Genomic DNA, 12222 nt, shown 5'->3' on the forward strand with positions numbered 1-12222 from the left:
TAATACTTGAGGTACAGCAGAGCTCCACACCCTTAATCTATGGTGTGCAGAAACTCCACTGTTGAAAATACATAAGCAAAGGGTTCAGGCATGGCCGAATGGCCAGCCCTTTCCATGATCAAGTGACCGAATATTCAAGAGATTAAACTGTCAAAAGTTGTCTAATACAATAGATAAATGTTCTATTTATAATAAACTAGCTCCTAGGGTTTACATGAGTAAGTAATTGATGCATAAATCCACTTCCGGGGCCCACTTGGTGTATGTTCGGGTTGAGCTTGATCAATCCACGAGCTGAGGCTTCTCTTGGAGTTGAACTCCGAGTTATGACGTGTTTTGGGCGTTCAACTCCGGATCATGACGTTTTTCTGGCGTTTAACTCCAGACAGCAGCTTGTACTTGGCGTTCAACGCCAAGTTACGTCGTCAATCTCCAAATAAAGTATGGACTATTATATATTGCTGGAAAGCCCTGGATGTCTACTTTCCAACGCCGTTGAGAGCGCGCCAATTGGAGTTCTGTAGCTCCAGAAAATCCATTTCGAGTGCAGGGAGGTCAGATTCCAACAGCATCAGCAGTCCTTTTGTCAGTCTTCTTTAGAGTTTTGCTCAAGTCCCTCAATTTCAGCCAGAATTTATCTGAAATCACAGAAAAACACACAAACTCATAGTAAAGTCCAGAAATGTGAATTTATCATAAAAACTAATGAAAACATCCCTAAAAGTAGCTCAAGAAATGTGAATTTAACATAAAAACTAATGAAAACATCCCTAAAAGTAACTCAAACTTACTAAAAACTATATAAAAACAATGCCAAAAAGCGTATAAATTATCCGCTCATCAGTCACCAAACACAAGACTAATCAAAACTGATATCCAATAATCTCAGTAAGTCTTATGTCTTATCAAGCCTCATATATGCATTTTTCTCCCCTTTTGTTATCAAGGTGGGAAAAATAAAACAAAACAGAACCTGCAAAATAGTGTGTTAGAGGCATGTTAAGTCTAGATGTTGCGTTTTGAAATAAAAAATTCGGAAGAGAAATAAAGATCATATTTCAACCAGCAACACCATAGTTATATAACAAAACTCACAATGTTCAAATACCAATTCTTGGTAAAAAATCATTGGAACCAAAAAGAGAGTTTCATATCACTTGAAGGTTTCAAAAACAAAAAGAGACCACATGTATAATAAGATTCAAGCATGGTCCATGTCCATTTTTACACGACAAAAACCAGATCTCTCATTTCTTATTCAACAAATGTCTCTTTGACCTGCAAAATAGAATTCTCAAACAAGACATTAGCACAATTAAAACAGAAGTTGCATTTTTTCAAAAATTGAAATGATGATAATGAGAAATGTAGAAAAGACATGCACAATTCATAGATAGGTTTGCAATTTGCAGCAAGTTAAGAGAATTCTTGAAAAAATTTCAGAACCCTATTCCAAGAAGGTTCAGAGCCTAGAAGATAAAGTGCAGAGTGATGGTTCTTCTTCTGCCCAGAATTGTCTCATTCGAACCTGTGAGATCAAGACTTAACAAACACATCAGCAAAGCTCAAACAATGAATCATAGCTTAAAATCCCTAAACTAGTCCTAAGCATGCAAAATCTATCCTCAGCTAATGGTTTTGTAAAGATATCTGCTAATTGCTCCTCTGATTTAACAAATTGAATGCAAATATCCCCCTTTTGGACATATTCTCTTATTGAGTGAAATTTCACTTCAATGTGTTTAGTCCTAGAGTGCAAGACTGGCTTTTTAGAAATATTAATGGCACTCATTTTATCACACATCAAGGGAATAATTTCAGCCTTTAATTTGTAATCAGCAAGCTGTGTTTTTAACCATAGAAGTTGAGAACAGCAAGAAAAAGCAGCTATATACTCAGCTTCTGCAGTGGATAAGGCCACTGTTGGTTGCTTCTTACTTGACCAAACATTTAAGGACTTTCCAAGGAAACAACATAGGTCTGAAGTGCTCCTTCTATCAACTCTATCACCAGCAAAATCTGCATCACAATAACCAACTACAGAAAAATCATCAATCTTAGGATACCATAGACCAAAATTAGATGTGCCATGAACATATCTAATGATCCTTTTAACTGCAGAAAGATGTGGCTCTTTTGGTTTGGATTGGAACCTAGAACACAATCCAACACTTTGCACAATATCGGGTCTAGAGGAAGTTAAGTACATAAGAGAGCCAATCATTCCTCTATACCTAGTCTCATCAACATCTTTCTCAGTTTCTCCCTTATCTAATTTTGAATTAGGATGCATGGGAGTTCCCATGGGTTTGGCATTTTCAAGACCAAACTTCTTAACTAATTCCTTGGCATACTTTTCTTGATGAATGAAAATACCATTTTCAGTTTGTTTAATTTGTAGCCCAAGAAAAAAATTAAGTTCACCCATCATACTCATGTCAAATTCACTTGTCATGAGTTTTCCAAATTCAGAACAAAGGGATTCATTGGCTGATCCAAAAATAATGTCATCAACATATATTTGGATTAGAATAAAAGAATCATTAGAGTCCTTGATAAATAGAGTTGTGTCAGTGGTGCCTCTTTGAAAACTATTTTTCAAAAGAAACGAGCTAAGTCTCTTATACCAAGCTCTAGGAGCCTGTCTTAAACCATAGAGAGCTTTAGATAATTTGAAAACATGATTAGAATGCTCTTTATTTTCAAAACCAGGAGGCTACTCCACATATATGATTAGAATGCTCTTTATTTGAGCAGTATAAACAAACATTTTCAATGGTAATCCCAGATCTTGGCCATTGAAAAACAACTTGGTCCCCAAGACACATATATGACCGTAGATGCACAGCAGTGAGATCAGAGAACACTTTTTCCATTTATCCAAAAATGGTAAGCTAGAAGATTTGAGATGAAGTGAAGAAAGTAAGTTGCATGCAAATGGAAATAAATCACCTTTTAATTTCTAACTCAACTTGATGGGTGATTAGATCTTTGCTTTATGATTAAGCTTTCTCTTTCTTTCTTCTCTGATAAAAGTAGCAGGAGGAACACAGCTCTCTTTCTAATATTTTGTTGCTGACCGAAGCAATAAGAGAGAGTGAAGACTTCAATCTTGTATGAGAAGCTTGGTGGGATCAACTTGGGTAAGCATTTCGGGCTTGGGTTTGCTTTCTTCATATTCAGCCCGTTGGTTTCTTTGGCTTTGTTTCTTTTGGGCTCCACTTGACTAACTAGCCCATTAGCCTTGATGTTTTATTTTTATTCCATTTTGGGCTGCTAGACAAAGTCTTGACCTGCATTGTTTAATAAATAATTAGTAACATATCATTATTAACACTCAACACTAATTATTTATTTTACCCAAAAATAATGTTTGTCATCACTAATTAATTTAGTTAATTTCTTAACTCAACACATCTCCCTGAAAGAAAACTTCCTGCCGTCCTTCATCGTGCTCATTGCCTGCCGTACTTGTCACGAGAAGATAACAAAGTTGCTCTGTCCACTAAATCATTAGCTTTTGCTCTGCCAATAATAAAGTAATAAACTAATAATAAACCATCCGTATCCAGGAACAAAAGCAGCAATCGTTTAGAAAACAAAACATCCTTATTACTATTAATGCTTTTATCGCCTAAGAATCTTGGTTTCCTGATGAGAAAAGTCAATTTGTTTTGTGTTTGAAAAATAACATGTGCCTAACCAGTGTACATTTATGGAGTAGTAGGTTTTGGTTTTTATACTTTGTGTAGGTTTGATCAAAATTTGCTCGAATTTGAAGTTAGTAAATCCATTACACAATCCCAACAAATATAGGCCTAATTGATGTCACTGGACAAGGAGATGTCTTTGGCTTCTTGTTGCTTTTAGTGCAAGTCGATAATCATATAACATATTGGGTCGTGCTAGTGTGAAATGATATTGTTCATAATAAGAAGTGGATCTCACGCATACCAAATTCACCTAATATTCTAATAGAATATGACTGCCATTCTTGCTTGTTTTGGTTCCTACTATAATCTCAATTAAGCTGCTTATTGTGCTTGTTCTTTTTTCTTTTTACTTTTTGGAATTTTGTTGAATTTCTCAAGTGAACCATTAAATTAGGTAGAGAATATAGAAAAGTGACAAATTTTGAGAAACTGATCAAAGATTGGATAAGTTTATTAATGGTGGCTACAAATTGAAGAAACATATTATTGGATGCATGATGGTTTAGATACGTATGTAAAAGTGCATAATTCTTTTGCAGACTAGTTTTCTTGTCTCACTCTGGAGGGGAGAAAGAGAAGGCTAAAATAAATCATGTTGCTTGTTAATGTCTAAAATTATCTATTCTGATAATGGTTTGTAGTTTGTTTCTAAAATCCTTTATTTATTCTGATAATGCTTGTTAATCATGTAGCTTGTTAATGTCTAAAATCATGCCAGTCCAGAGATCGTGCTTTGCCTTTAACAATTCCAACAGAGCATTTTGGCTCCTTTCAAAGTCTAGTGTGATACTACAGAAGTGAGCATTTTTTTTCTTCTTTTCTTTTGCCAATAGGTGCTAGCGTTTTGTTTGTATCTTTGATATTATTGATAATTTTTATACTGGGAGACTTGTTCCAACATATAGGATATCCAAGATATATTTAGTTATACTTATTTATCAAGAGTGTTTTTTGCTCTACGAAAAAGGCTTCCAAGATATATTTAGTTATAGTTAAACTAAAATAATTTATCATATGTCAAGTAATATAAATAAAATTTGTGGCTTTGGAAAATTGTATCGTAAAATCTATGGAATAAATATCTCTTTTTTCATTGATATGTAATAAGTAACTATTTATTAGATTTTCTTCTCTAAATTTGCAACTTCGGAAGGAAAATTCAGCAAAAAGTTTGAAAATTTGACGATGGAAATGTTTGGTAACAAATAAAGGGGAGTTAAAACAGTTATAATTTGTCTTATTTAAAAATCTGACAGTGATGACGCTTCCCACGGTGGCTCGCTCCCTCTCTCTCAACGACACTTTCTCTCTCTCCCGTACGGCAACGACGACGACGACGGTGCCAGTGACGCCCATCGGCGCCATCTCTTTCCATCCCCTTCCTTCTTCTGTTTATCCCTCTCTTCTCTTTTCTTTCTCTTCTCTTTTCTTTAAGAATATTATTTATTTTTTAACTTATAGATTATTTTTAATTAAGTACTCTAATTTAAAATTAGAGATAAATAAAAAAATTTCTTTAAATAAAATTATCAACAAATGTAATAAATTATAAATAACTTACTATTTAATTTTCAAAAATAATCTGGGATCTTACATTTCATGCAATGTCTATTTAGACTACCCTAATTTTCACTCATGCATGTGCTATATGTCTTACTATCAATAGGTCCACCTTTCAACTATTAGCTTAGTAGGGATAAAGATGATGCTTAGATACACCAAGACACATACTATGTGAACACAGGGAATGCCAGAAGATTTTATCCGCAAAAATGACTGAATTATCAACGAAAATACATCCAAATAAATTTTGGATCAAGAAATGTCATCAATATGGCAAAAAAATTTTAATAACGATAATATTAATGATGACAACGATAACGATGATACGTATAAGAAGAAGACTACAATGACTATAACGATAATGATCATAATGATGAAGATGATGGAGGAGAAGGAGGAAAAGGAAGGAGGATGAAGATGATGGAGAAGAAAGAAAAGGAAGGAGAAGAAATTCCAATGAGAAAAGAAGGAGGAAGAGGAGGAGGAGGAGGAGGAGGAGACAGGGATGGTTCTACATACATTGTTGTGGGCGCAAGCGCCCCCACTACAATTTGGAATTTTTTTGAGTAATACATGATAATAATATTTATTTGCCCCCATTAGATTATTAAATTTGACCCCACAATAAATTTTTACTCAACTTTTGGTACTTAATCGTCAATTTAAAAATTTTATATTAGAAATTTGTTAGAATTTAGAATGATCAATTCTCAAATTTAAACGAAATTAGTGTTCTTTTTTAAAAATCAACTCAAAAGAATATTATTTATCTTCTTTTTAAATTAGCTTTAATTTTTGCATAGCAACTGTATCAATTGAAAGAACTTTTTTAACTATAAATATAAATAAGAGTGGACTTCTAATTGTGTTAGGAAGTGAATTTTTAAATAATTATTTAGTAATATATATAAAAAGAGAGAAATTTTGATGGTAGTTAACAGAAAAATTATTTAATTTTTTAAAATATAAAACCTAAAATAATAGAAATTTAAATTATATATTATTATTTAAATTACTATTTTAGTATTGTAATTTATATATTAGATATTTTGAAGGCTAATCATATTTTACAATAATAAAATATAATCATAACAATAATTATGTTATATGTACATAAAAAATAATTATTTGTATAAAATATATATTAAAATATAAAATACACATTGTTTTACTTGAAACTAGGTTATTTTTTGCCTGAACGTGAGGTCTAGACTCCTTTTGAAATAGCATCCAACTTCCATCAATATCGGGGTACCGCGTCCAAGTTCCTTGTAAGGAGGTAGGGTGATACTAGTAAGCGATTCTGATGCTTAAGTTAGCAAAAGTTTTAGGTAGGTTTTTAGTAGATTAGGTTCTGAATATACCTAAGGGTGTCAGTGTATTTATAATAGAATAGATAACCACCTTTTACAGTAGTTCCATCTTTAATGGTAGATGACCATTCCCTTTTTTTAGAAAAGTTGTTGAGATCTCTCTTCTAAATGAGTGGGAGATATTTTAAGAGTCGGTTACTTATAGTATCTAAAGTCCAAAAGATAATACCTTAAATGACAAAAATACCTGGATATTTCTTCTCACCACTACCCTAAACCCACCACACACCCCATCACCATCTGCATCACCGCACTGACTATCATCTGATCACATCTGTTCCGTTATCAGAAAAAATATCCGACCTACAATAACAGCTACACACAGTTCAAAACCAAAACAACAATGCATCCCCAAAACTATTGTCTTTAACAAGAAACAAGAAAATCATAATCATCGTCAGAATTCATAAGCATCCACAAAACTTAGAACTAAAACTATTCTTCTTCAATTAGCAAAAGGCAAATCCAATTACAATAACTAGTAATTCTCAAATTTATTTTCAATTACAAGAGACATTAAATTTGTAACCTTAATCACCAAGAACAGTCAACAAAAATCATATGAATTGCTTGTGACCGCCCTTCGATTGAGCTAAAACGTTTGCTCCCTCTGGAAACCGTTATTGTATATTTCGCACACCGTTCATAGAGAAGGAAGAAAACAAACCGGGGTCGAACTGTTGTTGAACCGATTTTATTAGAAGTAGAACAACTCAAAAGAAAAAGAGCTCTGCATCTAAACTCAAATCTGGACTAAATTCCGCACTCAATAAATAATTATTTGAAAAAAACCACAAGCCCAAGAACTCAATAACTCATTTCATACAGTTAAGCCATCGAATAAAAAAAATTAATCGAAATACAACAACCCAAGAAATTTGGCCCACAGGATCTCTTCTACGAATGGATCTTCTCCACCTAGGGGCTTTCTTCTCGATCGGTCCGATTATTCCGATTGCGAATGTCAGCTTCTAACTTCAGGAGCTTTTTTATTCTAGCTCCTTCTTTGGCCTTACTTCCCTCTGAAATTTTCGTTCTACTTCTCATTGTTGCTCAGCTTCATGCTCAAGCTGTTCTAGCCGTTCTCGTTGGCCACGGATGAAACCTATTATCTCTGTTGTCTGAAGGGGTTCTTTCTCCTCGGGATGATGAATTTCCAAATGAACCCGCCTGGGTTGGGGGTTCCCTGGTCATCACCCCTCCCCATGAGGACCATGGGTTTGGTATGGTCAAGGTAGTATAAGGGCGTTACTCTCTGGATGGGGGCTCAGCTTCAGATTTAGACGTCCTGCGGTCGTCTTCATACTGGTCGTCCGCCATTATTATGAGTCGAATCCCAGGTCCCCGGCAACGGCGCCAAAGTTCTGAGGGCTACCTGAAGCGATGATATGGGTCTGAATGTGAGGTCCATATCTCTTTGTATGGCAGCGCACGACTTGTTGATGCCGAGGTGCCACCTGTCCGAGTTCCTCGTCAAGAGGTGGAGGATGGTACTTGCAAGAGACTTCGATGCTTAAGTTTGCAATGGCCTTAGGCATGTTTTTAGTAGATTAGAACATAAATTACACCTGGCGAGTGTCAGAGTATTTATAGTAGAGTGTTAACCACCTTTGTCAGAGTAGTTCCATCTATATTGGTGGGTAATCATTCTCTTTATTTTGGGAGCTTGTTGAAATTACTCTTCTAGATGGAGGGGAGAGATTCACAGATGCAGTTACTTGCTTTGGGCAAGTAAAGCTGGACTTCCGCGATGATATCTGACCTCTTTAAAGAGGTCGGGTAAGCGTGAAGACCAACTCTCTCTTGGGTTGGGACCTTCATTTTTTAGCGGGCGTTGCTTTAAGCATTTGGGTCAGGATATGAATAATAATAATTAATTTATACAAAATAAAACCCAAAAAAAATATTTTTTATTACAAAATAAAAAAGTTAAATTAATATATATTTTATAATACTTTATCCTTATTTATAAATAGTATTTCTTTCTATTTAAAGCATCAATGCTAAACAATATTACCTACACCGAGAAGAATACAATCAAAATTAAGCTTAGCATTCTCATGGCTTTTATTTTGGTAGGATCATGTTTTTCCATACTTAACTACCATGTCTGTTATATCTTGTATCCTTTTGAATGTTAAAAGCCTAAAACTCTTTTTTTTTTGGAATAAAAAATCTTAAAACACTTCTTTTCTAAACCCGTTAACAAGCCCTATACACATCCCAATCTCTATGCTCTATTCATACAGCATAACGGAACCCACTACCAAAGCCTATTACGGCCTTTACAACTCCTCACCACTTAGCGCGGATCCATGAAGGCTCAGTCCCGACAATGCAACAGACATCTCTGCCAAGCTACCCCTTGCAACAAGCTTGATGGCACTTGTCAACAAACCCTTTAACTAAAGCGAATATCTTTATCTCTGTACATATTAACCTTTGTACACTATATATTTTCTTTACTATATCTATTTATAAAAGATTAAAATTTTTGACCGTTTAATTACTCTGTCTTATAATTTTATTGAATTTTTAATTAAATTTTTATATTTTTAATTAGATTTTTATAATATATTAAATTTTATAATTAAGTGTCTACTATAACAAAAATATTAAAATTAAAGGTTATCCTAGGTAACTAATAACTTTTTTGAACAACATGAACAACTACCAATCAAATAAAAATACACTACACCTCTAAATTACCCAACTAAATCTTAATATTAGAATAACCAACCACACACCTAATGAAATGAACATCCGATATGTCTATTATTTACATTGTTCAGTATTTTCATTGTCTACCTATATTTTTCCTGAAATTAATGAAATATTCCGTTAAGTAAATTGAATATATCATACATAAAGCTAAAAAACTTCAATGACAACACTTTTTACTTTTTAAATGCCAAAAAACCCTCAATCTACCTTTTTTCCTTCTCGCTTCCAGCATCTTGCTCTTTTCCATCCTCCTTTGCCTCGCTTCTAGTTTCCCTCGTCTCTCTCCAGCTCGCTGCTGCCTCCCCTACCTCACATCCTGTTCCTCGCGCCTCGCGTTCAAATCGCCTCGCCTCCAGCTCATCGTTGCCTCCTACATCGCATACAGTTTCCCTTGCCTTGTGTTCAAATTGCTTCACCTTTAGCCTCGCCAGTTGTTCTCCGTTGTTGCCGTTGGTGCCATGGTTGTCGCACAGAACGCGGAGAGAAAGAGAAAGAGACACAGAGAGAGATAGAGAGATTTGACCTCCGTTGCTCGTTATCTTTGGATTCTGGACTGGTTCTCCTTATTTCTAGTGCATTTTGTTTTTGCTTCTACGCGTTTTATTTCTGTTTCATTTGATTCTAGTTTTGCTTCTACTTTATTTTTCTTCTTCGATGTTTTGCTTCTATTCTACTCTTAAATTGGTTTTGTTTCTACTCCCTAATCATGCTAAAAAATTTTAATTGTGCTAACAAATTCTTATTATGAGTTCTAATTATGTGTTCTACTTGTAATTAACTGATTATGCTCTGGCAAAAATCTTATTTTCGATCATGCTAAAATTTGATTATGATAAACATTCTAGCTTTGGATTTATGTTGATTATGAAAAAAAAAATTATTTTGTATATGGTGAACAAAAACAGGAGAGCTTGTTGGTAAAGAAAGTAGAGGATAAGAGGAGTCAATCTTGCCCAAGAAGATGGTTATCACAGATGGAGAGTATGGATAAATTAGTAAATTTATACTACATATAAACGTTTTTCAACATTTATTGTTAATAAGGATTTAATTATAAAACTTAATATGGTATAAGGACCTAATTAAAAGAAAAAAAGTATAAGAATCCAATTGAAAATTCGGTGAAACTATATAAATTTGCTGAGTAATTAAACCTTTATAAAATGTTCCTGGAGAGAAAGGTTTACATTCACAAACTCAATTTGGTCTTTGAATTTGTATGTGAGTTTTAATTTAGTCCTTAAAATTTTAATTGTTTATATTTAGTCTTTAAATTTTATAAACGTGACTCATACTAGTCTCTAAGATAATTTTTGACACACAAATATTAATGAAGCACTTATATAGACAATCAGATGCCACGCTAGAATTGTAAAATGACACTTTTTTCATTTTGGCGCTCAAATAGCCAAAAAACAATGTTGCATCACTTGCTTTGGGACGAAAAATTTCAATAAATACTATTTACAATGTTGTTTTGAATTATTTAAGTGTCAAAACTAAAACAACATTATTTTACATAATTCAGTGTGACACCTGATTGTCCATATCAGCATTCTGTTAACGTCTGTACATTGAAAATTGTTCCAGGACTAACAAGAATTACATTCGCAAAATTTGAGAACTAAATAGAGGCAATTGAAATTTTAGAGACTAAATTGAAACTCGCATGAAATTTTAACAACTAAATTGAGTATTACACCGGATGCATATGTACATAGTATAAGGTAGGCTTTATTCTAAAAAAAACTCATAGATATCATTATCTTTCTTTCTCTTTGTACTTTTGTATACTCCTACTATGTATGTGAGTAAATACCAAAAAGAATATATATCCAATTAACATGTGGCTAATTTTTTTTGTTATGAAGGTAAAAGTGGTAATATACCTTAACATTGTAATTTTTGATATTTTTTAAAATTGTAAAAAGTATATAAATTGGAGGGTCTGATTTCTATACTTTAAATTTTTTTTAACACAAATCGGACGGTCTGATTTGTATACCTCTAGAAATCAAACCTCTAATAAATTAGACGATCCGATTTTTACTTCTCTAGTTAAACGATTTCACATTTGAGAATAACACCCGAACAATCTACATTTTAAAAAAATACCACTACCAGTATAATATTAAAAATAAAAAGTTCTCACCATCTCTGTGAAAACACTGTTTTATTCTTTTCTTTTCTTTTTTAATTCAAAACTCAAATTTATATTTACGTTATTATCTTTTATGTTTCTGCTTTCTTTAAACCAAATACACCCATGTTCTTTTTCTCTCCCAATCACACAACGAAGAAGATTAATATCCAAAGTTTTCCAAGTTGCATACAGAGCAATGTCATTTAAAATCGAGTAAATAATTATTTTGACACTTAACAATTTTAAATTTCGACAAAAACGAATTCCACAAAATAAAAATAACAAAATGACCTTCAAAAAATATATTTTGTTTGACAAAATAATTAAACATCTAGTCAATAATTAATTTATTTGGTCAACAGTTAAATTTTTTTTGTGAATTATTAGTTTATCCTCACATTCTCTTATAATATTACTAAATTATCCTCTCTCTCTCTCTCTCTTTCTCTCTCTCTCTCCATTTTTATTGCCATCACGCACCACTCTACCACCACTACCATGCACCCACTACCACAATCTCACTCGTTATTGCCTCAGTATCATCTTCCTTGGATGTTCTTTCCTTTTGTTTATGACTTCTTCAATAATCTCTCTTGTTCTATGTGTCTACCTCTTTTGTTCATTCTTTTTTTTTCCTTGTTAAAAAAAGTCAATGAAAAAATACATTACAAAATAAGTTTGAGTCAAATGAAATGATAGAGAGAAA

Source organism: Arachis duranensis, chromosome 10 (assembly GCF_000817695.3).
Source record: "Arachis duranensis cultivar V14167 chromosome 10, aradu.V14167.gnm2.J7QH, whole genome shotgun sequence".
NCBI classification, from domain to species: Eukaryota; Viridiplantae; Streptophyta; class Magnoliopsida; order Fabales; family Fabaceae; genus Arachis; species Arachis duranensis.